Source organism: Crocodylus porosus, unplaced genomic scaffold (assembly GCF_001723895.1).
Source record: "Crocodylus porosus isolate Cpor-Errol unplaced genomic scaffold, CroPor_comp1, whole genome shotgun sequence".
Classification (NCBI taxonomy): domain Eukaryota; kingdom Metazoa; phylum Chordata; order Crocodylia; family Crocodylidae; genus Crocodylus; species Crocodylus porosus.
The window spans coordinates 31553365-31559235 of record NW_017728918.1 but is presented as its reverse complement, the minus strand read 5'-3'; the positions used below and the strand labels follow the sequence as shown (position 1 = coordinate 31559235).

The following is a 5871-nucleotide window of genomic DNA, read 5'->3' as shown; positions in this document are numbered from 1 at the left end:
GAGGGAGGGAGTGGGGCAGAGGCATGGGCTGGTGTGAATGGGGCCCCGGGGTTGGGTGGGTCACGGGATGGAGCCATGGCTTATCCATGCATGTGTGGGGAAGGCGCGGGGGGTATGTTCCCCCTGATTTGTGTGTGGGGTGGAGGTGGGCTATTGCTGCGTGCTGAGCTCTGCCCTGCTACTGTTGCCCTGGGAGCTGCGTGACGCCATGCTGTGCCTCCCACTGCTGGGCAGGTAGGGGATGTGATGCAGCCAGTGCGCAGCTCCTGGAGCAACAGCAGCGGGGTGGAGAGCCCCCGTGTGCAGTAGCAGCCAGCACACAAGGGGTATATGAGTACTGTTCAAGAACAAATAAACATTTAATTATGCTGAAAGGCAATACTCAAAACTGAAGTGAAACTTTTTTAGCACAGGGTATAGTTTACCTTGGGGACCAGAATATATCAAATCAAGGGCTTAGGATTCGAAAAAGCATTAGACACAAGCTTATTAGCATGCTCATTAAAGAAAAGTATGTAGGGTATGTTCACTCATGCTTCAGAGGCTAACCCAGTCTTCACATGGGAGGTCTTAAGTAGTAACTTCCTTTGGTAGTATAATGGACTATGCAAGTTCCGCCTTGGGAAGGAAGATAGTTTGTTAGTTACTATGGGTTTATTGCTATTTTTGCAATAAATAGTATGCTTGTAGGGTGGGGTTAAAAGGAGAAAGCTGTGTTCACTGGCATGTTGGTTGGGAGGAAGAACAGATTTCCTTTGTACTCATCTGAGGAAATAGTGAGTGAACCTGTGCCATGTGTTTTGTCTGTTTTCTTTCCAAACGTTGGGAGGTCAATCGACAGTGGAATGACTGAGAAATTTTCTGGGCCCTGGGGAAGAAGTAAAGCTTACCTTTGAGCATTTCCTTTTTCTCCTGAACCATGAACCAGCAGATTGAAAGAAGCATGAACAGAAAATAATCTAAATTGGATGCCTCCTTCTGCAAACATGTATCCTGTACCTTGAAGACACTAGGGCTGCTTGCAGGCATTTAAAAACAAAAAACGCTCTTTACTGGAAGAAGCAGTACATTATTTTGACTCAACTGTGCAGCGTCTATACAGATCAGGCAATCAATGGGGCTTTTTTGTGCTTTTATCTCAAGCTGAGTGAATTGTGTATTAGATAAAAGCACCAAAAAAGCCGCACTAAAGCACCTGATATACAGAAGTTGAGCGAACCAGTCCAGCTAACACACTGGGCATGTGGTGAGGTCAGCGCAGGAGCACCTGGAATTTAAAGTAAAGTGCTGTTTTTTGTTGTTTGTTTTGTTTTTTAACAACAAGCAGTCTAGGGTACTACAAAGCAGGGAACGGCAGAGGAAGTATGAAAAGCTCCTACATTATTTGTCTGTTGTCTCATGCTCTTGTAGCCAACTCATGTGGGAAGGAACATAAGAACAGAAGTGTCATATGGCAGACCAATAATCCATCCAACCTAGTAACCCCTTTCTGACAGTAACAAGCCATAGATGCTTTGGAGAGTATACAAATGGATGCAGATCTATCCCCAACATCATCATATCTTTGGCATCCAAAAGTACAAGTATATCTAATCAAGGGCTCAGTAGATTATAAAATGAAGAACAGCAGATAAACTGGGGAATCTGGGCAGAGCAGAAAAGGGTGTCTCTCCTTTGCTGCAGAGTTTCTTTTGAGTAAACAACTTCTTTGCCTGCAGTATCCCCTCCAGTAGGCATCTCTAATACTCTTTCCGAGGAGATGGTATTGGATATTAGGCCAAAGCCATCTTTGCCTGAAGAAGGAAGTAGGTGGCTGGTTCCCTGCTCTGAGCCACCACACCCTACTTCTTGGCAAGCAGAATCTAGACCAGTATCACAGGACTGCTGCCAAGAAGTAGAATTGCCTATGCCAGGATTTGAAAGTCTTTGGCAGTATTTTTCCCCTCTCAAAAGCAAACGTGCCCAATCTGGAAGTTGTATGGCAGAAGTTGTGTTTGGTGACAAAAGCACTGTTTGTATGGTAGAGATGGCAGTAGTTGTTAATGAAAGCAAACATTATATGACTTCAGAAGTTAGTGTTTGCTGCTAAATAAACTAATAGTAACATAAAAGTGTTAATGCTTTTATGAATGAACTGCCTGGGTAAATTGCTGTGGCCCCACACCTCGAAAAAAATCATTCTTTTGAATGGCTCCTATGATTTAATTGAAAGTTAGAAGCTTCTCTTCACTACATAGTATCTGAGGGTTATAGTGTTGGTCCAGCATTCTGGAATATGTTCTGAGTAATTTGTTCACAATGCCAGGAATAAATCTGCCCTTTTTTGCTAATCTCAGCTGAACTGGCCAGTGGAATCTCTGTAAATGTAGTAGCTTTTTTACCAAGGGTGGATACCTACTATTGCCTAGCTTCTCTGTGTAAATATGAATGCACATCCCTCTGTGTGCCAGCTCTTTCTTGTTTAGATAAAACAAGTTAGTAAAGATGAGGTTGGAGTCGCACAGTATATACATGTACAGATAAACAGATCCTCCTTTTCAGCTTAGTGCATTTCACTTGGTAAACTAGCACTCAGGTACATGTAAACTCACCCACTGAAACTGCAGAAAAATGAGTATCAATACTAGTCATGAGGAACTTTTTCCTACATTCAGGTGTAGGAATACTTGACGTAGTGTAATACAGTTCTGGAAAAAGAGAACTCCAAAAGACTGGAGAATCCAGTTGTATTTCAGGTTACCATCAATCACATTGTCTGAAGTTTTTGGACAACAATAGATATTTGCAGGAATCTGGAGCCTTGGTCCTTTGGCAAAAAAGAAATTGAAGGAGGATCAGTCTGAAGGTGACAGCAGAAAGGCCAGTGGATTTAGTGTAAATGCTAAACATGGTACAGAATAGTAATTCTAATAGTCATTGGCACAGATTTTTCCTTTCTCTAGATAGTAATGCATATTGGCTAGGTTCATGCTGGATGTCTTTTAAAAAATATTTATCCTTGGTTATTGTTTAAAATGAGAGTGCTACAGTTTCATTCTTACAAGAAGACGTAACTTTTTTTTCCATACACGACAAGTTGGGTGGACAATTGAAAAAGTAATGGCTGGAGCACAAGCAAAGGAAAAAGTGTAATAAACAAAGAGGACTTTGAAAGACTTGCCAAGCTTACAGAGGGCATGGAAATAAAATGGGTGAGTAACTGTAAATTTAGTTCTGTGTATTCTGTTACAATTAAAGTACTTTTCCATCAAAAATACCTTTTTCCCCCTTTGCTCTAATTTGTGAAAATAATTAGTAAAAAGCATTAATACTACATATTCACAGTGCCTGTTCCTTCCAAATAATGATATTTTGTTACCAAGTTAAAAAATATTGCAGTCTCTCAAATAATAAAACACACTTATTGACTACCAGTTTTTGTTGTGTGTGTGTTTTTTAAATGGCCTTTTTTGTAAAGGTGCAAACTAGTAAATCTGTGTGGTATTTCCAGGAAAAGGAGGACAAGGATTTGATCTAAGCTAAAATATTGAACTGATTTCATAGGGGATGATCATTAGGCTGGAGTCCATAATAAAAATCTGTAAGTTATGATCAGAATCATCATTACTTATTATTGAAAATTATTTCAGACTTTAAAAAATCCTGGTTCCTTAGTCAGTGCAAATTGACAAGTCAGTGTCATTAGGCTGTGAAAGTGGTTTTTTTTTTCTACATCAACAGAACTGAAATATCCTAACTTGGTAGGATATAAACCTATGTAAACTAGAGTTAAACTGTTTGGGTGAGGTTTTCCAAGAAAACTGAAAACATTAATATCCTTTTCTTTTAAAATAATCACTTAAATACTGTTTAAGAACTGTTGTCTTCAACCTTGAGGTAAGAAAGAACTTTTTTTTGAGTAACTTCATTGATATTCCCATTTAAATGGATGTCCTGTTGCCTCTAATTTATTAGTGCTGCTATATCTAGTTCTAGAAAAGATCTCATTTTCTCCATAGGTGAGATTCTAATTGTTCTAAATTTGTCTATAACAGAAATGTCTCCTCACAGAGATGTAATTTAGAGTTAAAGCTCTGCACCATTGCTTTTATGGTTATTAATCCTGAATCCAGGTAAGTGCATCATTAATTCACAGAAGTGTAGTGGGTGTAGAGGGAGATCTTTCATGAAGGAGGTTCCCTTTGGGAAAACAGCTGTATTCTGGCTTCTCTATTTAAATAAGAAAGTCACTTGAGGCTTTCTTAAACTTGAAGAAATAAAGCTTTAATTGAAGCTATAGTATACAATCAGAATAGTCAGCCGAATACAAAATCTAATCGGAGATAAGCCAGCAATTTTTAAAATGCGCACAGTAGAAGAAGCTAAAAATATTAAATAAAGGCTTTTGAGTTCAGCAGCAAACAACAAACTTTGAACTAAATAGTAAATCTTTTGCCTTATGGGACAGTCTACCAGGATCTATCCAACTCGCAAATCTCCCAAGACCACAGTACCTTCATTTGGAGGCAGTGTATCCAGACTCTCCAGGGTGGGATTCCTGACTTAATAGAACTCCCTTCTACATTGTCTGGATGTTGTGTACTAGAAAATAAGGTGAGTGAAGTGATTCACATTTTAAAAGAACCAATTCAACTGTAAGAAGTGTCCTGTGCTAGTTTGCAAACAGCACAGTTAAGCATTTTTGAGCTCAGAATTTGAGTTGATTCTGCAAATGCTGCTGCATTTGGCAAACTTAAATTGGTGACCTTGAGTAAAATGCTTGTGAATAAAAGGTTTTTATGGCCTGAGCTGCTCCAGGAGCCCTGATTTTTATCAGACCAGCTGTATGGTCTTTGCTTGCTTGGCTTTTGTTGGGGGTTCAGTAACTTTCTCATACTTTTATCTCAACAGATGTATATTCCTGGTCATGCTGGCTTTATAGAAAGTGAAGTGGCTGATAGACTGGCAAAAGAAGGAGCCAGAAAACAAAACTTTGAACTTGCTAGTAACTAAATTTAATTCTAAACAAAGACTGTGGTCATAAAAGTACAGATTACTTCAGTATCTCAATATTACAACAGCACCAGCTGGAACTGTTTCAGTGTTGAAATTAACTTATTTTAACTAAGGAATGTAGTTCTACATGTAAATATGCAGTGTCCTGTAGAAAAAAAAATCAGTATTGTAAAGTGTTCAAGTGACATACTTCTGTTATTTGTAGATACTGTTTCACAGTTAAGGTTCAGATATTGTGGAAATAAGACAAGCAGTACTGAGTTTGCATCCTCTTTTTGCCACAGCGCTGCTTTTGAAGTTAGCTGTTCTGTTAAAAGCTGAGTTTGGACTTTGGTTTAACTAAATGTTGAAGTTGTTATTGTTTCAGAAATATTGCAGTATTTCTGGTCATGTGTATGTATCCCAGGTAACTTGGGTATATACTCCCCTTCTGCAATTGAAGGGGATTGTTAGCTGGCAGGTGTGCTGTGGGGGGACTGCAGACTGCTCAGTTTCCATCCGTCCCTATAAAACTAGGCCAGGACAGTCAAGGGAGTTAAGTTAATGTAAATAAATTTGTATATAGTTATCACAAGGAAAAGAAACATGGATATAAACATATGTACTCTGTGTGTGTGTGTAAATACATATGCACACACATACATACATACATACATACATACATACATACAAATAACATAAACAATACCCTCTGGGTAAATGCCATAAAACCTTATACCAGTACTCCACATACAGGTAAGTCACAGGTAAGTATCTGATCTGCAACAGACAAACCCCAAAATAAACATAGATAGATTTCATAGACATTAGGGCTGGAAGGGACCTCGGGAGATCATCGAGTCCAGCCCCCTGCCCAAAGGGCAGGAAGTCAGCTGG

The 5871-nt window shown here is 39.2% G+C and overlaps 1 long non-coding RNA gene across 1 annotated transcript; it reads left to right on the top strand.

The window, feature by feature from the left end:
• Nucleotides 1-2400: 2400 nt before the first annotated feature.
• LOC109311680 lies at nt 2401-5265 on the top strand. Its single transcript, XR_002101574.1, has 2 exons — nt 2401-3191; nt 4891-5265. It is a non-coding gene; the product is annotated as an uncharacterized LOC109311680 (long non-coding RNA).
• The last annotated feature ends 606 nt before the right edge of the window (nt 5266-5871 follow it).